Consider the following 26,484-nt stretch of genomic DNA (forward strand, 5'->3'; position numbering starts at 1 on the left):
AATATATTGGCGGCGAATCAAATTTCAGAGGAGTCAGATTAAAGAATTCACCAAACTAGTCCTTAAACAATCTTAATAACGGTGAAGCCACTCTGTTGCTCTTAGTTGGGTCAGTAAAAGTACAGGTCATTTTCAGAATCAATAATTATTAACAATCTTCCTTTCTGAGACCTATTTAAAGAAGAAGGCTGGAACTGTCAATGAATTGTGTTGTACTGTGGCATTTTAAATATTCCTCATGACTTGGTACAGGCTAAAAAGTGAGCTGCTTTATGGCTGCCAGCAGGAAATAGTTTGTAAAACACAATGTATCTCCTGAGAAAATGAGATTTGACTGAAACAGAAGATTGCCCTTGCCATCATTTTAGTGTTTTAACATAAGAAATAATGGGTGACCATTATAGATAGTGCACAGCACTGATACCAAAATCAACCACTGAAAAATCTTCAGTCTGCTAATGGTGTTATCCTGCACTAGTAAAGGCCAAATGCTAACATGTGGAAGTGAAGAGGAGGCTAAGAATCAGCTGGCAACAATGTTTTTGCCATTGTCAAAGACAGATTTAAAAATATGTTCATAAATTATGAAAAAGTATTGACTTCATATATGCTACATGCTTCGTACATGGGTATGGAAGACAAACAAAGCAATCAGACATTTTCTGATTTCTATAGGGGCAATAGAAGAACAACGTGTAAAAGAAAGAAAAGAATTACCCTATTAACCATGATATGGCTTTTTTTTTTGGTCAATTAATTATCAGTATTGCTGATAAATTCCAGCTCTCTCTAGTGTTTAACAAAAAAAAAGAAAGAAAGAAAAATATGCAGAATATAGAACATTGATGTCAGAGATAGATTTTTTTCTAGTGTCAAGTACCAAGGAAAAGTATGGCCCAAGGAAAAGAAGGAAAAGTGTAATTACTGTGGAATATGTAGAACAGAGCAGAAAATCTGATGCCTTCTTTTAATTCTTTTTACTACCAAAGACCAACTAAATAACTCCAACGATTTTATTAATACTAGATTAATTTAATTGAACTTAACTGAAATACAAACAAGCTAGAGAAGAAGAATTCTAATTCTTTCATTTCACAAAGATTTCACCCAAAGACACTCCTAGGACAATTTGGGGATGGACTAGCTAAACTTGTAAGAAGTCCATTAATACCTGGAAGAAACTGCTCTGCTTTTCAGACAATGGAAGGGAAGATAACAAATCTCCTCTGTCCCAGTTTGAAATTCCTACCTGCATTGTTATTGGCTGACCACCCGATACCTCAACTAATGCTGAAGACATTAATTAACTCCTTAGTCCCCAGGTGCTGGTCAGCTCTCCTGGTTATGACAACTGCTCTTTAGTCTTGTGGGCTCATTGTGGCTGGCTGCCAGGAGTTTTGGTGGCCTTGGGTCAACATCAAGGGTGTGTCTAAACTACACCCCTCTGTCGACAGAGGGATGTAGTTTAGACACACCCCAAGAGTTTAATCTACACAGCCCTTGTAGTGACACATTTCTCTGGGTTCATCCTACAAACTGAATTACTTGTGATTATGTATCACAGATCCCCCAAAACATCCCCATGTTAGAGGGAAGAAACCATGCATCACCAGTACTCTCTAGGGAAAACTGGTGGTACATTTTAAAAATAATGATTCCTTTATGATTTCAAGGCTCTCTTTGCCAGGAAGACAACTAGAAACTTACTGTTGTCCCTGCCCAAAATGTAAATAGTGGCTAGCTGTGACATGCTAATCTGTTGAAAATCAAGGGGGGGGGGGGGCTTACATGGCTTATAAACCACAAAAGTAATCTCCAGTCATCTCTGCATTACGCTGAAGTTTATGTTTTTGAGGTTCCTCAAACTGTGGTATGCAAAACTCATATCTGTGTCTATAAATTTTATTATTGAAGTTCTAACAATCTGATGTCTCTCTGCCAATGTGTGTTGGTATACAGACAAAATACAGCTCTTTTGAAAACATGGCCTTCAATGAATCATTGTATTGATTAGTCTCTACTTGATTTAGATGCATGATTTTGTCAAGAGACTTCAGGTCAACTCCAAGCATTAAAATAACCAGTTTATGAACAAATCAGAATTTGGATACAGTCAAGCTGTTCAGTAGAAAACAGACTGGAGCCGGTGACAATCCTATTTTTAACAAATAGTCTGCCTTTTCTGTTTGATTTAAAAAGACTAAGAGTTTATAAGGTTTTCTGGAATGTTTAGAACTGCAGATTGCATTTAATATCTATTCGGGAATCTTCTCTGTTTGTACTCTGTCCTGCAGAAGGGTACTAGCAACTTCTGTCTCCTTTGCCTTTCAAATACTGCCAGAGAATTCTTACCATCTGTTTGTTTTGTTTACAGTGATTAATATTTAAAAATGAAGGACTTGCGCTCTTAAAAACATGTCTTGCAATGGGCGACTGAAGGTGATTGATCTATTTAGGTTACTACAGAACATACCTAGTGTTGCTTGGGTTCTTCAGGGCAGTGGGCTGATGATGTGTGTGTGTGCAGGAGTTAGGGTTTGGGGATGTTTGAGAGGGCAGGACAGGCGTCTGGGGGCATGTGAAAGTGAGGTTTGGGGATGAGGGAGGGACCGGGGGGGTGGTCCCGTCCAGCAGGGATTTCTCTCCTCAGTCCCCCTGGGCTGGCAGGGGCCTTTTCTTTTCCCTCATCCCCTCTAGGACAGCAGGGACCTTTTCTTTACCCCTTCCCCATGTCTGTGCCCCCCCTCCACCCCCAATTTCTTCCCAATCAGCAGGGACCTCTTCTTTCCCTCCTGCTTTCTCCCCCCTCTCCCTCTGGCACTGCAGCCAAAGGCCAAGGTGGGGGAAGGGTTTGGGGCAGGAGGGCTACTTACCCAGTCTGGTGGCAGGCAAGATAGCAAGTTCCAGCCCCAACTTTCCACTGTTTTGGTTGAGAAGCTGCCCCGAGTGGTCACTCTGCCGTATCATGTTCCTCTGAATAGCAGTCCTCTCCCTTTCCATGTTCTGGAAACAGTCCCATTCCCGCACTTCCTGTTTTCTGGAACAACCAAATCCTGACCTTGCTTTATGTAAGAGTAAGAGGAAACTACATACCAAATTTGGTGGCCCTACTTCTTACCATTTAGGAGGGGCTCTTAAACAAACTGGCCTACAGATGCACTCTAAAATATATATAGGTGAAAGAGAAAGTTAGGAGGCAACTTGATCAGTGTGTAAGTACCTACAAAGAGAACATAACTGATTTTAGCTTGGTCTTTAAGCAAGAAAGGAAAGGTATAACAGGACCAAGTTGAAGCTAAAACAATTCAAACTTGATATAAGGTGTAAATTTTTAATAATAAGAGCAATTAACTACTGTATCAGAAGATTGTATCACAAACATCTCTCAACAGAGTGCTTTTTAATTGAATGTCTTCCTAAAATATATGCTCTAGTTCTTCTATAAATTATTGTCCTAAATGAAGGAAATAATGGGAGAAATTCAAGGACCTTAAGATCTAATTTTTTATTAAAGTAGCAATCCTTTCATGGCATTCATTTGTTTTGAAACCTGGGAAAATGCAATAGCTGTTTATAAAGGTATGTAAACCGGGTTTTTTGTTTTGTTCATGGTAATTGATACTGTAATCCTTGATACTAATATAACTGCATCAATTATTAATCATTCCTTTAAGGCAGTAATCCCGATTCCTACCTGTGCTATCCTATGACAAGGCCACCTGTAACAGTCCATGCTGCAGCAGTTCAGTGATTATGCCAGCAATACATGAATGAAACAAAAGGCTTTGTTTTCTTTTTGAAGGCTTTTAAAGTTAGTCATATGTTCACAGGATAAATACTATAGTGGAATAGCTTCAGATGCTGTAAACATTATATTTCTAGTCATAGAGATGAAATGTTACAGTCATTCAAATGTGTGCTCTAACCAACAGAATTCAAAAACAGAAGTAGGAGGGATGCTATGCATGCCTAGTATGGGATGGTATTATTCTATTGGTGAGAAATGCCTAGGATTAGCAGATGCCATCATGAGTGCTTCAAATAATTCTTAGAGTTTGCCCATTTTCAAACAATCATTTATAGGCCTCACTAAGCAACAGGCATGTACTATCAGTTTGAAATACCCATAATTTTACTCATTTTCAACAATAAAAACAATTTCCCCATAGGTATGTGTGACACTGCAAACTATATTCTTCCTACTAATGTTATTATGATATGATTATGGCATAATTACTCTGCATTATGTATAAGATGGGGCACTTAAATTGTCATTGGAAAAGTTATAACTTGCTGAATATGGCCCTTTTATTTGTATTCATGTTCATTTTGGTATGAGAAGTTATGCATATTGACCAAGTATTTGTATTCAAATGTAATTACAGCAGGGCAACACCCAGTAGGCAAGATGCTGACAGTCTAGATAGATAACTGAGAAGGGCCTACTCGAGGTAATGGACCATTAGGAAAAAACAATAGGACTTAGTAGGACTTTATTCCTCATCTGTAAGTAATGGCTCAGCAATGTATGCAAGGGCATGTGACCAGGCCACATGACTCAGGACTCCATTTTGGAATGTCAGTTGTTTCCTAACAAACTGGTCTAGGAACCAAGTTTAAAACAAAGGGTTCATGCCATATACTAAATCTGCATAAGGCAGGGAGTGACATCCTCTATTGTTCCTCACTCCTTCCACAACTGAACACCTCAGAGAAGGTCCTAAAGAAAAGGACTTGGAGTGCAGGCGGGGATTCCAAGTTGCACACAAATGCAGCTTTCTCCTTAAAAATCTGAAAGCTTGCTTTTATCATCATCAATTAGTGTGTGAGACTGCACATTTAAGTCCAATGTATCTACAGTAGTAAGTTATGGCTAGTTTGCTTCTGTGTTTATTTGCTAGGTAATCTGCGTTAATTTGTTTGCTCTCCCTTATAATGGCTTAACACCTATCTTTTACCATTAATATGCCTATTTTATGTTTTAATCAAAACCAATAAGTCTGAAATGAAATTTTGCTCAAGGGGTAAAGGCTGTAATATTTCCTCTCCACATTGAGGGGGAGTCAAACTGGATAATAAATTCAAACTGTTCAAGATTTTGACCAGGGCAAGACTGTATAGCTCTGAGGACCTAGACTAGGAAGCCCGTGATTATTTTAGCTATAGTTACCGTTGGTTCAGGTAACTGCAGGCAGGTGTGCCCCAGCTGTGTGACTGCTGGTGGAAGTGCAGGCCAGGGAGCAGATCTGCCGCTTGTCACAGCAGCACAGTGTAAGAGGGAGCTGAGACTGGTGGGTCAGAGGTCTCAGTGATACCCCAGCTTTAGGTGGCACTCTAGGGCAAACCTGCCACATATGGACCCCTTCAGAGTTACACTTACAATAAAAATGATGGTTACACATCAGTAATAAAATAATAATCAATAATCAATTAACTCAGCCAGCCAATATGGCAACAACATCACCTCTTTGTAGCCCTTCAGGAACTCTTCGTCAGTTTTCTCTCAGAGCATTGTGGGGCTTTTGCAACATAAGAGGAAGAGCACCACCACCAAGCTATTTCAGATCAGTGCTTACTGCAGTTGTATCAAATATTTCATTGCTACTACAGGAAATTATGTGGTCACAATTTTTTCAACAAAACAATTTTCCATCAGTGAACACACATTTGAGAGGATCAAACACACCATACATATGTGCCTTTCAGATTCCCATGACTTCCAGCTTCCTTACTCTGCAGCAGTCCACCTCACAGGATTCCAGAGGAACCGGGCTCTCAGGCACTGGCATCAGCCTGGCCTAAGCAGTTTGCCATAGAGCCAAGCTCCAGGTTTCCAGTTTCAGCAATTGGCCCAGTAGACACACACACAGCTCCTCAGCAGCCTGGAGAACAAGGAAATGAGACAGGATGCTCACTCAGTGCTAAATAGAAGCTGTTTTAAATTATTTTAAAAATAAAAATGAAATTGAAAAAAATACAAGCAGAATATAACATTTTAAAAAACATTAGTTTTTAATTAAAAGATCAAATTTGAAACGTTTCATGTTGAAAGCACAAACCATTTCCAAATTTTGGTGGTTTTTTTTAAAGAATACTGTCCAAGAAATTTGACATTTATAATTTTTGATGTAAATCAAAACTTATTGATATTATTTCAGAATTTCCCATGGAATAGGAATTTTGAATTTCACTCAGCTGTAATGATTCACAACAACTTGGGGAAGAAGCCAGTGCCCAAAATGATGCTTTCAGATGCAGCAGTCCACAAAGAATTTAGGGACTCCTGAAGAAAAGATAAAACCCAGGAGCTGCTGTTGGGCAGCAAGAACACAATGCTTGTTATATTTTTTAACCTTGGATATACTATGGAATTGCTTATATGCACAACTTAGCCTATATTCCTATTTATAGATCTGGATCTTTTGAGCCTAATCCAGTATCAATTGAAGTAATTAGGAATCTTTCCATTAACTTTAGAGGACAATGGATCACATCCTTTTTTAGTGAAACAACAACACACATGTAATTAAAATTAATAGACATATAATTAAAGTAATTTCACTAATACTACCATAATTTTATACAAATACTATATACACTTTAAAAATATCTGCATATTAGATGTGAAAATTTTACACTCTCCTAAACCAGCTCATATACTTGGTTATTCAGCTATTTATAGTAAAGTAAAGGTTGAACCCATGTAGTCTGACACTCCCTGGTCCGGCAACATCCAACATCCATAATGTTAGTTAGCTGAATGTCCGATTATCATGGATGTGACACAGTTTTCTGTGGTACCATAAAGTTTGTTTACAGTTGCCAGTTCTGGCTCTCAGGCTACGTTTACACTGGCATGATTTTGCGCAAGAACTCTTTTGCGGAAGAGTTCTTGTGCAAAAACTCTTCCAGAAGAGAGTGTCTACACTGGCATATGCCTTTGCGCAAGAGATGTGCTTTTGCACAAGAGCATCCATGGCAGTGTAGACACTCTCTTGCACAAGAAAGCTCTGATGGCCATCTTAACCATAGGGCATTCGTGTGCAATAAATTCATGTGGCCTGTCTACACTGGCCTCTTGCGCAAGAACAGTTGCGCAAGATGGCTTATTCCTGAGTGGGAGCATCATAGTTCTTGCGCAAGAAGCACTGATTTCATACATTAGAACGTCAGTGTTCTTGCGCAAGAGCTCCCCGCCAGTGTAGCCAGGTAGCAAGTTTTGGCACAAAATCAATTGCTTTTGCGCAACATCGCACCAATGTAGACACAGCCTCAGTGTCCTGCACTGTTATGTAGCTTTAATTATTCTTAAGTGTCTTCTAAGAACCCAGCAAGCAGTGGAAATATTGGCTATGACACTAAGTGAAAGCATGTTTTTTATGCTTTAGCTCATGGGTGGGAAACCTAAAGCCCAGGGGCCAGATGCAGCCTCTGGCTTGCCTGGATCCAGCCCCGGAGGCCTGGGCTCCCCCCAGCATTGGCGAGCCCAAACTGGTGAGGGGTGGGTTTATTGGTTTCTCACTTGTTTGGAGTCCCCAACTGATTTTTCTGTGGGTCAGTAGCCCCTGACCTTAAAAAGGTTCCCCATTCCTGCTTTAGCTACTTATTTCCTTGTGCTATAATACTTCACTACATTCACTGTCAAAAACAGTAACAGAGAACATTGGGGAATATTCAGTACTGAATATCTTTCCATAAGAGGTTCCAGTCCTCAGAAATTCTCACATGTCCTCTTTCTTTTATCCCTCCCCTTCCTCCCCAAAATGTGCCCTGTTGCTCTGGGGTCAGACACAGCACTGGTTTTAAAATGCAACTACCTCTCTTAGGGTCTTTTATTCTACATTTTTAAATATCATAGAAGCATAGAAGCATAGGACTGGAAGGGACCTCGAGAGGTCATCAAGTCCAGTCCCCTGCCCTCATGGCAGGACCAAATACTGCCTAAACCATCCCTGATAGATATTTATCTAACCTACTCTTAAATATCTCCAGAGGTAGGGATTCCACAACCTCCCTGTGCAATTTATTCCAGTGTTTAACTACCCTGACAGTTAGGAACTTTTTCCTAATGTCCAACCTAAATCTCCCCTGCTGCAGTTTAAGCCCATTGCTTCTTGTTCTATCCTCAGAGGCCAAGATGAACAAGTTTTCTCCCTCCTCCTTATGACATCCTTTTAGATACCTGAAAATTGCTATCATGTCTCCCCTCAATCTTCTCTTTTCTAAAATAAACAAACCCAATTCTTTCAGCCTTCCTTCATAGGTCATGTTCTCTAGACCTTTAATCATTCTTGTAGCTCTTCTCTGGACCCTCTCCAATATCTCCACATTTTTCTTGAAATGTGGTGCCCAGAACTGGACACTATACTCCAATTAAGGCCTAACCAGCGCAGAGTAGAGCGGAAGAATGACTTCTCGTGTCTTGCTCACAACACACCTGTTAATGCATCCTAGAATCATGTTTGCTTTCTTTACAACAGCATCACACTGCTGACTCATATTCAGCTCGTGGTCCACTATAACCCCTAGATCCCTTTCTGTCGTACTCCTTCCCAGACAGTCGCTTCCCATTCTGTATGTGTGAAACTGATTGTTCCTTCCTACGTTGAGCTCTTTGCATTTGTCTTTATTAAACTTCATCCTGTTTACCTCAGACCATTTCTCCAATTTGTCCAGATCATTTTGAATTATGACCCTATCCTCCAGAGCAGTTTTAAAATATTGTGTTTTAAAACTTTTTAAGACACCTCAAATATTTTAAATATAGAGGGGGGGATAAAAAAAATTAAATAAATGAATAAATAAACAAACAACACCGTGGAACAAACAATTGTAGAAATGCAGTTAACGAAATATTGGAACACTCTAGGATCAGAAAATATAAAACACTGCAAAGAGGATTTGTGTATTTTTATTTTTGCAGATAGCTTTCAGTCTGATTCTCTACCCCCACCCCTTTAATATTATGCACTTGAGTAGAAATTTCCCAATCTATTTCAAAGATGCCAAGCTCTTTGTTCAACCTTTCTTTAAAAGACATTTGATTAGAGATACAGTGAACAGTTCTCCATAATACTAAACCCTTGGGAGAAAGCACCTCAGTGAATATACCAATTAAGTACTGCACTCAAACAAAAACAAACATAAGAACAAACAATGGCATTAACAAGCAAAAAGGAAAAAAAAGTAGCAGAGAGTTAACTAAAATGCTTCATTTTAAAATATTATGCATTTAGATTCAAAGCCCATGGAAAGTGTGTGGTGTTTGCAATTTTTTTTTGTTTGATTTGGATTTTTGAGAGTAGGTAAGGAAAGCCAGGGATCTAGGTAAGTGATAAACATACAAGGCTAGTGGGTTGATGTGGAAAAAACCTGAGTTAAGATAACTCAAAGCTAAGATTGTTTGATGTTATGTCGTCTCCTTGCAGAAAATTGAGTTAAGTAAAATTCAAATGTCTGAAAACCAGGAAATACAAAGTTAAGGCTTCCCATGCAAGCTTTACTCTTCCCTCTTTTACTAATGCCCCAGTGTGGCCTGTGTACAAAAACATCTTTACTCTGCCAACTGCAAAGTTACTGAAATGTACATGCTCTTTATATTTCTTTACCTCTTTCAGAATTCATTCACAGGTTGCCATCTAATACAATTAAAGAACAAAAACATAAAAAAATGCTTTCCCTATCCAGTCTGTCACCAGAGCTGGAGGATCTGGAATTGTTGATATGCTGGGCACCACATGGCTGAATGTCAAGTATTTCTTAATAAAAATATTTGTGGAAATAAGAGAAGGAACCCTCATGACTGTAAATCTAATGGTATAGCTGTCTGTTTCTTATCGCAGCTTCTTTCATGGTGAGCTTGTGGGGTTCACTATCCACTCATGCAGAATGCCTGACCTTGATGAAAAGGAGAAAGTAGAGGGTTGGGAGGACACATTTTGTGAGGTCCTGAAATCTCTCCATGCATCAGACTATAACCAAAGGGTTTTGAGGGCTAATATGACAAGTAGCATGGAAAACGTCCAAGGAAGAGGTCTGGGAGGTGGTCCCAGCAGGACAAGGGGTAGAAAATGCATAATGGATCTTCACAGGCAGCAAATCCAAATTCTGCAGACTCTGGTGGACCTAGAGGTAACTTCATCCTTTGCTATCCTTGAAGTCCCTTTGCAATCCACAGAGAACTCCACAGTCACTGCTCTGAACACAACATGCCATATCCTGGCATTGCTGCTCCATGCTTGGGGACATCAAGGAAATTCATTGCTTCATATATTTTTAAGAACCATAAATGGTATGTGTGTAGCCACAACTGATGTGTTTACACAAATAGACCTAGATGTTTACTTCATTTTTATATTTTCACTCCTTTAACTATGTTAATGTTATATGTGGAGGATTTTTTGCATATTGATTTTCTGCAGGTTCTCCCCTCCACCCACACACACACTCAAGAGCATTCTGTCTGTGGAGACTCAAGTTGTCTTTATTATTTCACAACAAATAAGGCACAAAGTATAGTGTCACAGTGTACCCAAGAAAACAAAGAATACTTACAATGCATACCAAGCAGCATACAAATCATGACTTCAGGATAACACCAAGCCATATGCAGAAATGTACCCTTACCAAGCCTCCTTCAAGCACATAGCTCCACACTGGGTTCTTCTAATAGCCCTGTGTCTGGCTGTTCAATATCAGTAGACAGCCATTCCTCCTCCTCTCTGGCAGCAGCTTTTAACTCCTCTTCCTGACAGACATTTATGCAAGAAACAACAAGCAGCTACAACCCTTGGGACTTTTTTTTTCCCTCCTAAGATCCCAGCTAGTGAGTAAACACTGTCTGCATCCCTTCAATTGACCCAAAGCGCATTTGACTGTCATTCTGGACCTGGTGAGTTGCCTGTTGAATCTTTCCTTGGTAATGTTGCAGTGACCAGTATAAAGCTTCATGAGCCAGGAATAGATTGGATTCACCAGAATCATTGCTGGCATTTCAACATCACCAGTGATGACCTCATAGTCAATGTAGTCATCAGGCATCCTATTTACCTACCTAATCTCCTTCCCTGTCCCCCCCAAAAATGCCTATAAAGCATTCCTTCATGCCATAAGAATAGGACATAGATCCAGGTCTGATTAGCAGCCAGGTATCAGTGATGAAAACCTTAACTGCTTTTCAGCTTCATGGCATCAGTCTCACAGAACTTTCACTGTTGGAAAGGCTATTAAGCTCTTACCCCTGTTCCTCTCTTTCCTGCAATCCCCCTTCTTTGGCTCCTGCTGCTGGGACCTTCTGCTTTTATCCTTCCCAGTCCTACCTTCATGATTCCTGCCCCTTCTACCTCTCTCCAGTCCTGTTCCAACTCATACCTCCTGGATCCTGCTCCTAGCCCCACATTCTGAATTATACAAAGTAGATGCAACATTTTTTAAATTCTTGTCTGCCATTGTCCCACCACTAGTTAGGTTATCGCTAAGCCTAAACAGTACACTCTGAGGCCTGGACACATGGTGATATACAAATTACAATAATAGAAACAAGAATAAATAAAAAGTGACTGGCATTACCCTCAATCAGGATCCAACCAGTTCTATAGTGATCTGGCTGAAACATGCCAAGCCTTTTCCAATTTCTAGCACCATTTCCCCACAAAGTTTCCCTGGGGGGAACCCTTACCTAACAGAAAAGGGTTAACCCCTGGTGTACTAGTGTCGTGCTGATATTCTGCTATACCAAGGTTTTATCCTCACACACCTGTCAGGGATAATCCAGATCATGCTTGGCCCTGGTGTGAGGGTAGGGGACTGGACTTGATGACCTCTCAAGGTCCCTTCCAGTTCTATGATTCTATAAGTAAATAAATCTCTGCCAAAATAGCACTTTTAAGTATTTCCTCTCACCCACCCCCAATCTCCTTCAAAAAGAGGCCTAAAATGATAAAAGAGAAAGGAAGGAAAAGGAGTATGAATTGAACTCCTAGTCATGCTCAGTATACTCCAAAGCTTTTCCCCCTAGCATATTTGGGAATTATCTTGTAGTTTTGTACTTGATATGAATAGAATGAGCTAGGGCACAGAATTTATGCCCAGCGAGGTAAAGTCATTAATTCTTTATGAAAAGGAGGCTCTTAGTTAATATTAATATGATATGGTGTAGATTATTCTATATTTAAGTGAAATATCACATCAATTTTTGAAGGTATGTGTTTACATATTGACAGGTAGATAGATGTTCTAACTGTAGACCCATTATTCAGTTTAAAACTTTAGACCGTTAAGTTATTTGGGGAGGTGGGAAGGGTAGATTAAGAATACTGATTTCATAACAGATGTACTAGCTCACAGACTGATTAAATAAAAAGTCGAACCTGTTCACCTCTAAGTTGATGGGTTAAATCAAGCCTAAGGAAGAAATTTTCCAAAACCCGTTAAGGGATTTAGCCACATACCTCATTAAAAGTTGTATGGCTGAATCCTTTAGTCACCTTTAAAAATCTCTGACTAACCTTGTACTTTCAATAAAGTTAACCATACATGATCATCTGATATGTTAAATATGTTAGCAACACTGACTACAAATACATATTTAACTTGGCTTGATTTAACATAACTCCCCGTAGTGAAGATGTCTGTTGACCTGTGACCCCCATGTAGATGATAAGGTAGATTGTTATGCAAGATTAACTATATATTCTAAAGCATGCTACAGTGGTTTTGAAAGTGGTAATCTATGCAGTTAAAGCTGTAATGATGCTAATGGGGGAAATAAAAATAAAGCATTTTTAAATAAGTGTTGCAATAAGTATGGGACTTAACCGCCTAGCATATAGCCTGCTGAATTAACAGAAAGTCTAAGGTGCCTGGCCCAGGTTTAACAATAGGCATCTAGAGTTAAAGAAATAAACCACAAAAGGAGAAGTTTAAATTTGAAATAATGGATTTGTAGGGAATTTTTGGCATAACTGGAAACATAATTGCATTTGCATAGTGAAGCCATTGTACAATGTAGCAATTGGAACCTTTAATTATGGTGCCCTGGAATGACAAATATGGACAGGGGACAGAAACTTAAAGGGTATAAAAGATGGTCATATCAACTCCTAGTTGGGACATCAGAGACCACCATATGGCAGAAATCTGAGTACAAACAAGCCTTCTCCATGCTGCTCTCTAATTACCCTCTTTTCCATCTTTGCTGTTACCAGTCTCCACGAGGTTGTAAATATGCATAGGGTTGGAAATACGTTAACATTGGGGCAGGTAACATATAAATAAATAAATAGACAGGTGTTTTCGTATATAAATCTGTTTTTCCATAAATAGACTTGGATTTGGATTTTAAGTAAAGCTGTCAAGTTCTTATTGTTGATTCATCAGTGTAACTGTAATAATGTTACATATCTGCTGACTAAAGAATCTATTATCAGTGACTGGTGCAATTTTCACCCTCAATTTATCTAAATGCACAAGCTGAACCTCTCTAGTTTGGTACTCTCTGGTCTGGCAATTTCTGTGGTCCAGCATGATTTTAGGTACCCAGATGTCCACTTTTCATGAATGTGGCCAAGTTTCCTACAGTGCCACAAAGTTTGTTTATAGCCACTACTCCTGGCTCTCAGTGTTCTGTGTGGTTATTTTGCTCTAATTTATCCCTAAATGTCTTCTAAGAGTCCAGTAAGCAGTGGAAGTGTTGATAATGCTTCTAGACAATATTGACCTCCTGTGGTTTGGCATGGATCAGGTCCTGAGGATGCTGGACTAGAGAGGTTCAACCTTTACAAGTCCTTATGTAATCACCACCAAGGCGGATTTGAACCTAGTACCTAAAAGCCAGCTGGATCCTAGCCCATGCTGTAGAGGTCTCTTGATCTTAACTGTTGCAGTGGTCTAGGTGCCACTTGCATTACTCAGGAACCACACTAGGTGTGTGGGTTACACTTAGAATGCAAAAGTTGTTACCATCTGTTAGATAGATAAATAATTTACCTGTTTAATCTAAGTCAAGGTTCTAACAAACTTTTTTTCATGATCACCACATCCATTATCTTGCAGATATCTGACCATTCATGGTACATGAATTTTAAGGCCAGCAGTGACAATTAGCTCATTGAGTCTGGCCTAAAATACAGATGTATTCCCATCCCATTCACAAACACATAATTCAGTAGCATCACAGCAGCTACTTCCATGGGATAATATTACAAAATATTTTAACATATTGATGATGAATTTTAATACAAATTAGCATCAAGAAACAAGGAGGTTAGATAGCTTTACGTGAATGGCCAGCTCTTGACCACCTTTAAGTGTTAAGTAGACTACTATGCATATCGAAGTCTGGCAAACATCTGATTATGTTAATTGCATGTCCCATATCACTCCAGCATTTGAGTGCTATCCTGTATTCACACATAGCACAGCATTTTGTCTATTGCACCTTTATTCAATGAGTATTTCTATGATAATTCAATTGTATTCATGGCACTGCCCTTCATGTACAATCAACAGCTCTCAAATATTTGAAATGTGCAAATACATGAAATGCTTTCCATGGTTTATTATATTGTTTTGTTTAATCTAAATGAAACAAACAAAGCTGCATCTCTCTGACATTACATTCCTAAAGCTTGCTGCAAAGGTTGATAATACATACAAGTGAATGCAGTTTAGCATTTGCACATCATATGAGCACATTAATTAAGCAATAATGATCAAGACCCATGGCATTTCTTAGGGATTAATGACCAGCTGGGAGAGTTGATGGCCTAAGGCTTTTCCAAGTGCCATTTACCCCAGCTGGTTATTAATTCACTAGGAAATCTTCCTGAGCCAAGGTCATTCATAGCCCACTTGAACAAAAATAAATAATAATAATAAACCCCACCTTGTTATGCTTTTTCAGGAGCACAACATGATCTGTAAACAATACTGTTGGTGTGACAGACAATATTTTAAGAGTTAGAAAAGTGCTTATGCAAGAATTACATCTGTTATTAAATAGTTCCTCATGTTTGCCTTTCACATCCTACATTAGCAAAATTCCAGCTGCAGAAGTCTTAAAGCTGGTAATGATTTGTGAGCCAGGAAGTTTAACTTTTCTACAGGGACTGTTTTGCTTTGTATTTCATTTGTGGGAGAGAATAGTTAGTTTTAGTCTATAGTTCCATGTGGTTTCAGTCCCAGCTACCTTTGACACATTCTCCCTTTTCCTGTATTTTTGGGAACCTGCCTGGTAAGGAGATCTTTTGACTTTCATATTACTGGTTATATTCAATAATCAAATGGTAATTTTTACGAGAAACTAAAGTTTAGATTCATTTTCCATATCAGGAAATTGATCAGCTAGTGGATATTCTCAGCCAAGGGGCTGAGACATAAAAGTAAAAAAGACTGAATTATTCCTTTCACCTACCAAAGTGATCACTTGAGGTCAATACTGAGGCACTCTGGTAAAGCACTGTAGTAAAGTTACCTTGTTTTATACCTACTTATATGTCTTTTAGAGATAAATAGGGTTAATTTTCTTTTTGTGCTTCCATAGCTTCCTTAAAATCTACAGCTAAAAAGAAAGAACAAGAGCATATTAAGATTTTGTAAAAGCTTCCACTAAGATAGAATTGGTCTGGCTTCCAAAAGTTACTTCTAATAAGCAAGTCAAGGCTCTTTGAAGTCAGAAGCTAAATTAAAATAGCAATAGCATTGAGGCTTAAGGGTTTCACAGATTTGCTGATTCTCTCTTCACTTCTGCTTTCTATGTGAGTTTACCACCTCATGATTCAAAGTCTCTTTGGAGGAAAGGTCACATTTCTATATATTCCTGTTATACACTGATAAGCTGAGAGAAGCTGTCGAGATCTAAACAAATAATCTTTTAGGTGCAAACAAATCATTACAGTTTCCTTCCTGCATTTTGTCAGTGCTCAGTACATATTCTAGAGGAATTTTTAAAACCAGAATTTCAGAAAAAGCCTACAGATGTATTTCCTACTTAGCACTATAAACACAGATCTGTTTCTCCACTCTTTGTCTTCTTCTGGGCCAGTTCTTAGGGTACTTTAAACTATCTCCAGAATGTTTCCCTCCTTCCTCCCTCAGGCTAAAGTGAAAAATACATCAAAATTTAATTTTAATTTATTTTTGTGGTTATAACAATGTGCTGAAGGAAACCAGCACTGGGTGAAATTCCAAACATTCAAGTTATGATTAAGTGCAGTCAAAAATCTGAAAGCTAGTATGCGTCTTTTGAGCTTTTCAGAATTTTTAGAAGGGCTTCCTAAGAACTCCCATCATCACTCAGTTCTTGTCCTTAAGTAAATACCTCATCCCCGTGAACTGATACTGTCTTTTTGTGAATGTGGTCTAATTCTATGCCAGCTGTCCTTTTGACCCAGAAGACAAATTTCTCACTTCAGTAATTTCAAGGTCTGATGAGGTGGGACAGTTGCACTCAGTCCTCCCTGTTAGCGCTTTGAAGGCCCATCCACAGATCATCTGTGTAGGTGATGGGACAAAGGCCTCACTTTTTCCTTTCATGAGATGAAAGGCACTTCCTTTTGCTCTCTAGGAATATGTCTAAACTGCATGCTATTTTCAAAATAAGCTATTCTGGAATAGTTATTGTGAAATAGCTTATTTCAAATAGCACATCTAACACTGTGGGTAAGCCTAAAAATTAGTCCGAGGCAGGTTTCCCTATTGCAGACATGCTATCTCGATGTAGAGCTCCAGGAGGCACTGGGGAGAAAAAAAACTTAGAATGGCCTGGTGAAGGTTATTTCAAAATAGGAGAAGTGGAGTGTCTATACATACCTTATGTCAAAATAGCTATTTCAGAATAGGCATTAGTAGAATGGGGTTTACAGATTTCAGAATAAGTCATCTGTTATTTTGAAATTATTTCAAAATAATAGAATGGCTGTGTAGATGCTTGTACTGTTATTCCAATGATTTAGATATTGTCATAGGGTATGTCTACACTACCCCCCTAGTTCGAACTAGCGGGGGTAATGTAGTCATCCGTAGTTGCAAATGAAGCCCGGGATTTGAATTTCCCGGGCTTCATTTGCATGAAGCCGGCCGGCGCCATTTTTAAATGCCGGTTAGTTCGAACCCCATGCCGCGCGGCTACACGCGGCACGGAGTAGCTAGTTCGGATTAGGCTTCTAATCCGAACTAGCTGTACTCCTCGTGGAAGCCTAATCCGAACTAGCTACTCCATGCCGCGTGTAGCCGTGCGACACGGGGTTCGAACTAGCCGGCATTTAAAAATGGCGCCGGCCAGCTTCATGCAAATGAAGCCCGGGAAATTCAAATCCCGGGCTTCATTTGCAACTGCGGATGACTACATTACCCCTGCTAGTTCGAACTAGCGGGGTAGTGTAGACATACCCATAGAGAGTACGTTTGCAGATTATACCAAACTAGGAGGGGTTGCAACGGCTTTGGGAGATAGGGTAATAATTCAAATAGGATGAAGTTTAATAAGGACAAATGCAAAGTATTCCACTTAGGAAGGAACAATAAATTTCATACATACAGAATGGAAAGCGACTGTCTAGGAAGGAGTAATGCAGAAAGAGATGTACGGGTCATAGTGGACCACAAGCTAAATATGAGTCAACAGTGTGACGCTGTTGCAAAAAAAACAAACATGATTTTGGGATGCATTAACAGGAGTGTTGTGAGCAAGACACGAGAAATCATTCTTCCGCTCTACTCTGCGCTGACCAGGTCTCAACTGGAGTAGTGTGTCCAGCTCTGAGCACCATATTTCAAGAAAGTTGTGGAGAAATTGGAGAAGGTCCAGAGAAAAGCAACATGAATGATTAAAGGTCTAGAGAATATGACCTATGAAGGAAGACTGAAAGAACTGGGATTGTTTAGTTTGGAAAAGAGAAGATTGAGGAGGGACATGATAGTGGTTTTCAGGTATCTAAAAGGGCGTCAAAAGGAGGAGAGAAAAAAATTGTTCACCTTGGCCTCTGAGGATAGGACAAGAAGCAATGGGCTTAAACAGCAGCAACGGAGGTTTAGGTTAGACATCAGGAAAAACTTCCTAACTGTCAGGGTAGTTAAACACTGGAATAAGTTGTCTTGGAAGGTTGTGGAATCTCCAACTCTGGAGATATTTAGCAACAGGTTAGATTGACATCTATCAGGAATAGTCTAGACCAGGGGTGGCCAATCCATTTAACAAAGAGAGCCATAACAGCAGTGGAAAAAATGCTAAGAGCCACACCAGGATTGTCAATAAAAAAAAAAAAGGAGGCTGCCCTTTTACCAAACAAGCTTAGGCTTTTTGGCCATATCAGGCTTCCATCAACAGCCACCATCTTGGACACCATTTTGAATAGCCACCTCAGTGAGCATAGGGGAGCCAGGGGCAGGGGCCATTTGGTGGGGTGCAGAAGTGGCTTCACCAGCTGCATTTTTGAGGAAGAAGAGTCATGGGTTGGCCACCCCTGGTCTAGATGGTACTGTGTCCTGCTCTGAGGGCAGGGGACTGGACTCGATGACCTCTTAAGGTCCCTTCCAGTTCTAGTGTTCTATGATTCAATGATTCAAAATAACACTAGTTATCTCGAAATAATGGTGCAGTGAAGATGCACCCTAGATCTCTTTATAGGGAGGTAGCTAGATCCCATTCCCACATCCAGCCTTCATAGGAAGTGACATACATCAACAGTATAAACTAGGGGCAAGATTGCCAGCTTATGTACACTTATTCGCACTCGCTCAATGTGAGCTAGCACAAGTGTCAATAGTAATGTTGTTGTGGTAGCAGGAGCAGCAGCATAGCGGAGCTGTTCTGAATACAGACCTTCACGCATCCCAGGGATAAGCACTCAGCACATCTAAGTCTTGCTGCTGCTGCTGCTCATGCTGCCACCGCTACCACAACAACATTACTATTGATACTTGTGCTAGCTCACATTGCTACAGTGTATAATCATGCTACCTCTCATCGAGCTTGCATGAGTACGAGTGTGTGAGATGGGTATCTCTACCCTAGCTTGTAGTATAGATGTAGCCCTTGTTTTCATGTCCCTTCTCCCTCACTCAGGATATTCTGAAGTAAGCTAAAAATACCATAATATATATTTTCTTCCCATCCCCCATTACCATATCAGGTCTTATTTAAGGATTTGAACTCATTCTTCCTTACAAGTACTCCATCGACTCCCTCTTGCTTAAAGTCCCTCATTAAACCTCACTTTCCCCCCAAATCTTCAGCTGCTCAATCTCCCTTAAAAATATAAAAAAGCAAAATGCACTGCTGAAAAAATCTCTCATAAAAATATTAGACACAAATTATGTACCTAAGAGAACATACACTTAATTTCCCTATGACAACTTTTTGCATCTCTTCTTCCAGCCTTCATCTACTGAGGATATTTATAAATTAGGTAAAAACATAATTTAATTTGAAAAGGTAAACCATCAAAAGTCATGATACTCTAGAGTCTAGATTGCCAGTACAATTTTATTTGTGCCTCTTTATGCATCCACTTTGGGCACAAAGATGCAGGGGACTGTAGAAAAATAATATATAAGATGACTGTATCCTAGTGCATATGTATCAAGAAGGTGGAATTAAGTTCTTAGTTGCAACCTTAAATCTGATATTTTCTAATTTTTTGACTTTACAACCTAAATCCTGATCTTTTAACGTGGAGTTTAAAAAGTAATTTCCTATATTTTGTATTGCGGTTCCAAACTAGAACAATCATAAATCATGAGTAGGTTTTGAATTCCATTATAAATCATTGGTAGGTTTTGAATCTTGAACTTTCAACACAGATCTTTGCCATATAAACAATAGGACTAACCACATTAACTGCCATCAGAATAAGGCTGCGAGCCATCTGCGGGGTCCAGGAAAGCCCAGTCTGGCCCTCCGACACAGGAATTTCCAGATGTCTGCATTGTAGTGAGTATTAATGATATTCTAATTGCAGTGTGATCCTGGCCTTAGAACATGTACGTGCAGGCACTTTTCAATTTGCATTTCGTGAAATTTTGGGAAGCGAGAAGGGATGTGGCAGTTTCTCTCTCAGCAAAACCTGAACAGAATTTCATGGGACAAAGAAAAATCCCTTTGCTAACCCAAAGAGTTTCTTCCCACTGCATCTCAAGAGCTTATTGTAAACAAGAGCTGTATCTAGCTTCTCAGAAAAAAAAAGTTTTTAAAATAATCTTTTATATAGGGAAGTGTTAGACAACCTTCATACAGAGGGTACTGTTCGTTCCCCCTAATGTTTAAATAGTAAGCACATTGAAGCAAATACATTGTTTTCATGTTTGCCTTGTGCTGTTGCCACTATATATAATTATATTAATCTATTAGCCCAGTACTGGGCAAGATATGATCTGTGGGTTGGATCTGGCCTGCAAGAGCCTCAACTGGCTCCCTGCATGCCCTGCCCCTGCTCAGCACTCAGCAAAGTCGGCTGCAGTACCACGTTTGTGTTTCTGAATGTTGAGAGCCTGGAGGAAGGGGAGAGGGGTTTTCAGCCAATAGTAGCTGCCTGTTTGCCCCTCCCACTTCATCCTCCATCTTACAATATTCAATTTAGAGCAGTAAAAATAGCTCCTGCAGCTCCCCTGAGCAGTAAAGGGGTGAGGAAGGCAGGAACCCTGGCTAAGGAACCTGCTGGCTGCTGGCTAGGAGCCACCCAGGTAAGGTCTCTCAGCCAGAGCCCGTCTCTGGCACCCAAGCCTCTCCCTCCCCCAAACCTCTGCCCCTTGCCCCATGTAACCTAAATCTTCTGTACCCCTGTCCCAGCCCCCATACACCTTCTTAGAGACTGCATCCCCTCCTACACCCTTCTTCAGGTCACAACCCTCTCTCAGACCTTGCACTCCATTCTGCTGTCCCTGGCATAACCCAAATTCCTGCACCCCCTCCTGCTCTTCTGCCCCACTCCCAGCCCTGCATTCCCTCCTCCTTCTCCCCTTCCCCCAGGCCAGAATCCTCTCCTGCATCCAGCCCCCTCCCAGACCCTGCACCCCAATCCCCTGTCCCAGGTCACAATCCAAACTCATGCATCCATATCTCAGGTTATACTTCCCTCCCAGACCCTGTACCCTCTCCTTACCCCAAATCACAATCCCTTCCTTCACTCAAACTCCCTCCCAGATCCCACACTCCAATCCCTTACCCCAAGCTCCCTTTTGCACTCAGCCACCTTCCCAAACCCCCACATATCCTCCATTAATATAATGGAAGAATGCAGCCCTTGATCATTTATCACATTCTTGGAGTGGCCCTCTATCAAAAGTTATTTCCTACCCCTCGATCAGCCTATAATTGTAAAATGGTATATTTTATTAAAATGAAAGCTAGTTCCAGTTAAAATAGATGTTATTGCTACTATGAGACAACTCACTGGGGCTGGGTTTTTGATGCATAAGAATAAGGGCTCCAAAGCGATACTTTAACAGCCAAAATGACTGACAAAAAATGAGGTCAAAAGTATTATGTTTATCTTAGTCTACAGTTTACTGTCAGTGAATATTCATAAACATTGCAACCAGGGTCAGAGCCCCTCATTAGGAAGCTGAGAAAAACATACTTCATCTCTATGAAGCTTATGGTTGCTGGCTTGGAAAAGTAGTTGAGAATCAGAATATTTCTTGCATAAGCTCTTGAGAGTAATTAGGCGAAAGTCCATATATGACAGCATTACTTAGCTATGCATAAAAGAAGAAACAGAAAATGATTTGACATATATAAATAAAATGAGGAGCACATGTCAAAAGAGACAGACATAATGTCTCTCCTATGTTTAGCTAATGTTTTAATATTGGGAGGGGGGGAATATAGACTCCAAATATATTAGAAACCACAGTTGTAGCAACATACTATTAAACAAAGGGGGAGGGGTGGATGAGATAATGAAATCTACATACACACACATGCATGTGGCTGTAGGTAGCAGTAACAGAACACAAATCACCTGACTGCCAACACTTGGGAATCTGAGCTTGCAATTTAACTTCACAATTCCATACTCCACAGTAGTCTGTTTAAAAGAATAAACACGCTTGTACCAGATGTGCACAATAGCTGATTTTTCCTAATTGTTGAGAGGCTGGGGGAAAAGATTTGTGGCAGCTTCCTCACTCTAATCACTTAAAATCATAGAGTGCAGAGATGCTATATTAAATATACAGACTCCAGACAAAGCCATGTGTTTTTTCTGGTAAACGGCCAAATCGCTGACATTCGTAGTGCACTAATGAAAGATCTGTACCATGTTGAACATATGCTTCTCAACAGGCAACATAGTACTATTTAGAATACAGAGATGCTGTGCTGTATACACAAAACTGGGACTTTTTTTTCTTTTTCCCCAGAACAGAATTGCCATCAACTTCAATAGAATCTGTGGATGTCCTACACTTTTTAAAATCAGGCCATTTATATAGGCATCTTTATATAGATTTAGGAGCCTAATGGCATCCATACTGAAATATAGCTTGTGTCTGTCCTCACATGTGTTTTAAGCAATGAAACATCACAAGCTAGGCACTTATTTATAAATTTTTGTTTAATTTCCAATTTTTGTTGTAGCTGCAGAAATACATTTAAATACAATACATAGCCCTGCCTATTATATAGACCAACTAAACTTAGCCTAGTTATTTTCTCAAGTTTTAGTTTTCTCTTTCACCCTATCTTTTCTAGTTAAGCGTGGTGGCATAGTATAAGGATATTGAAGTTATTACCATAGTTCCTGGCAACACAGTCAGAACTACCACCATCATGGAACTCCCATAGAATCTTTTCTTTCCACACAACAACTTCAGTTTCCGTATATGTGTGTCACTGCTGAAGGATCCTGTCTTCCACATATCTGCACGCAGGAGAAACATTAGGGAAAGATGTGATCAACCACACAAAGCCCATATAAGGGCAAAAGAGTCATTTGTGGGAATTGACCATGGGATCTTTAAATCTAAATCATAAACCTTTATATATAGGCCATGAGAAAGGGGGCATACTTGAGCTCTACTTGAGAAGAGACTGATTAATACGTGTACTCATTGGTGAACAAACTGTTACAAAAAGGATGGGGAAGGTTAGCCAAGGCCACTTAATATTCTGTCTTAGGTAAAACTTCAGTGTACTGCCCTGCCTTCTCCACTACAAACACACACACTGCCCTTGAGTGTACTAGCTTGCAACACCGCTTGCTCAGATTTGGCCTAGTCATCCCCAGAAATCTAGCATCTAGAAATCTGGTGGCTGTCTAGTTTACCTATAGCTAGAATGGCTTCTAAGGGCATATCTACACAAGGAAATCATTTCAAAATAAGTAAAATCGAAATAACTCCCAAAATAACAAAATTGAAACAGTGTGTCCATGCTACAATGCAGCATTGAAATAGCTCAGAATTATTTCGAAATAGCGTGTCCACACTGATTGGACCCTGCCTCAGATTTAAAGCTTCCGAAAGCACTTTGGGGAGGGCAGCTCTTTAATTTTCATGTAGACCTGGTTGAGGGTCTGTGTGTGTCCCTTCTCAGCCAGGTTGGCAGCCATCTGGCTGTAGACATTTGCATTGTACCTTCTGGTACGAAGACCCTGGAGACTGGTCTTTTCACCCCAGACATTGATGAGATCCAGGATCTCTGCACCAGTCCAAGCCAATGTTCTTCTGCATCCCTGGCCAGGGGGCAGCCAAGGGTACTGCAGGAGTGCTGGCAGCTGTGAGGGGCTCAGAAGGAGCACTGGGGTTGGCCATGACTCCTGGTATTTTGTGGTGTAGCACGGGGCTGGCAGTGTGTGCCATATGCCTTTTTCCTTCAGCCGGTTGCTTTAAAGGCTCCGCAGAAGAAGGGGAGCAGTGGAGATATCAGATGTGGCCAAAGTGGCCACAGGAGGCCAATTATTTTGAAATAGAAGCAGCTGAGCATCCACACTCATACTATTTTGAAATAATTTTCAAATAAGCTTTATTCCTCATGGAAAGCAGGAGTTATTATTCTGAAATAACAGGCTTGGTAGTATGGATTCCCCTTTCGAAATAAGATCAGGGCTACGGGGTTAAAGAGAAAGCATAGCCATTATCCTCTCCCCTCCATCTAGACCCAGACAACATACCATGATAAAAGTTTGTACCATTCTAATGAAGGGCACACACAGAATACACTCCATATGCAGCAAAAAACCATGAGAAATCATAGTTTCTGGAGAACCCTTTCTCTTGGTTCTCCTCCAGGGGTGATGCTCTTCTACACTGACTGCTTTGTAGGGCTCCATGGAATTTGCACAACCATACTGTAAAGTATTAAAACAGCATATATTACACGATGTAGCACACTCCGTAAAAAAAGGAACTGCAGTGTCAAATGGCTAAAAGTTGTACTTCAGCCAATGACCACTCTACAGAAGTTTCAATGTGGGGAATGGCTTGAGCAATAGAGCACAATCTGCTTCCCATATGCTAGGTACATACTATGTGTGTAATTATACAGGTTATCACCCAATTTTTACCAGTGGATCCTCCTACATGAACCCTTGGGACCATTGACTGGCACCCAGTGGGCATGACATTGTACGAAGGTCAGACTATGGCCTATGTGTATTTTAAAAGAAAGGAAACATTTAAAGTAAATAAGCATTTTCATCACATAGATAACATTGTCAAAGTGTTCATTCTATTTTTATTGAAACCCATAATACAGTCCTTTGTTAACAGAAACAAAGAAAATAAGCAAATTAAAATATTTCAGTCAAGACTGATTTTTTCTCTCTTTAATCTTTGTAGGAAAGCATGCGACAATGACAACTTTCCTCTTCCAATTTGACTATTTAAACTAATTTTCCAAGTAGGTCTGAGTGAAGCAAAAGAGTTGGGCTGTGTCTAGACTGGCCAGTTTTTCTGGAAAATCAGCCGCTTTTCCGGAAAAACTTACCAGCTGTCTATACTGGCCACTTGAATTTCCGCAAAAGCACTGACTTCCTACTATAAGAAATCAGTGCTTCTTGCGGAAATACTATTCTGCTTCCATTCAGGCAAAAGTCCCTTTTGCGCAAAGCTTTTGCGCAAAAGGGCCAGTGTAAACAGCTCAGATTTGTTTTCCGCAAAAAAGCCCCGATCGCGAAAATGGCGATCGGGGCTTTTTTGCGGAAAAGCGCATCTAGATTGGCACAGAAGCTTTTCTGCAAAAAGTGCTTTTGCGGAAAAACGTCCATGCCAATCTAGACGCTCTGTTCCGAAAATGCTTTTACCGGAAAACTTTTCCATTAAAAGCATTTCCGGAAAATCATGCCAATCTAGACGCAGCCTTGGTGTATTTAGAAAAAATATCATTGTATCATACCAAATTTGTGTAATTGCTGTATTACATATAAGCAGAAGGATTCTCTAAAAATGAATTACAACATATGTTCAGGAGAAGCTTCTGATTAAAGTCACCTTGTGCTTGTATGCTTTAAAAAATAATTTGAACTCATTATTGCAAATGAACATTTGATAGCTCTGGCCATAATTCTTCTAAATAAGGGAGTTTACAACAGAAAAGTGAAAGCACAGAAAATAGACATTCAAATATCACCAGACTGGTGTCCTGATCTTATAGATACTTATGTGCCTAAGTAACATTTCCCCCATTGGCCAAAGAGATCAACTTTCATTTTATTGGAGGTGGGGGAGGCAGTATGATGTAAATAGAGCACTAGACTGCAGCTGAGGAGATATGAGTTTGATTCCCAGCTCTGCCTTTGGCATGGTGGGAGACCTTGGGCAAGTCCCCTCCCCTCTCTATAACTCAGCTTTGTAATCTGTAAACTGGGGACAACAGTAGTTGTAAAGTGCTTTACAGTCTATTGATGAAAAATCATTATAACAGCTAGATACTATTCTTAAGCATTGGAGACTGTTAGGGTGTGTACTCCCCACTTTGCCTCAGTTACCCACCGATTGCCTTCATCTAGCCCATCTCAGGACAAGCTGCAGTCTGTACAGGCTGCTCATCACCAGCACTGGGTGTATCTCTGCTGCCCCACTTACATGGGCTGCATTGCTACCACCCTCCAAGCCTTGCCTCAGGCCCTACAGCCAAGGAGCACCTTAGCCAGCACTCCGCTAGCCCTTCCTGGCCACCCCATTACTGTTCTCCCTCCTGGGAGCCTCCTGCTTCCTCCGCTGCCAGCTCTTCACTGCTCTCCACCCTTCCCTCCCCTCCCCCAACCCAACTGTTCTTCTTTATATAGCCCCCAGCTGGGCTCTCATTAGCCCTAATGGCCTCAGCTGAGTCTTTACTTTCAGCCCCTGCTCTGAGCCTGAGTTTTGACCTTAAAGGGCCAGTGCAGGGTGGGTGCCCTGTCACAGAGACCTTCAATCCTACATTCTCCCCTCCCAGGGATAACCTTAAGCATCTATGTAGTCTACTGAGTTCATAAGTGTTTATAGACAGGCTTAAATATGTGGCCAGATTTTGAGAAGGGTTCAATATTCAGCAGCAATCACCAA

The 26,484-nt window shown here is 40.3% G+C and overlaps 2 long non-coding RNA genes across 2 annotated transcripts in view; one reads left to right on the forward strand and one right to left on the reverse strand.

Annotated features, from left to right (window-relative positions):
* The window catches only part of LOC142827130 (uncharacterized), a 58,648-nt gene that overhangs the window by 7,257 nt on the left and 24,907 nt on the right, over positions 1 to 26,484 (forward strand). The window lies entirely within an intron of this gene.
* LOC142827131 (uncharacterized) lies at positions 5,687 to 22,861 on the reverse strand. The gene is made up of 2 exons (XR_012901575.1): positions 22,732 to 22,861; positions 5,687 to 5,882 (listed from the first exon to the last, which is right to left on the reverse strand). It is a non-coding gene; the product is annotated as an uncharacterized LOC142827131 (long non-coding RNA).

The sequence above is a fragment of the Pelodiscus sinensis genome, chromosome 2 (assembly GCF_052426305.1).
Source record: "Pelodiscus sinensis isolate ZL-2025 chromosome 2, ASM5242630v1, whole genome shotgun sequence".
In the NCBI taxonomy this organism is placed as follows: domain Eukaryota; kingdom Metazoa; phylum Chordata; order Testudines; family Trionychidae; genus Pelodiscus; species Pelodiscus sinensis.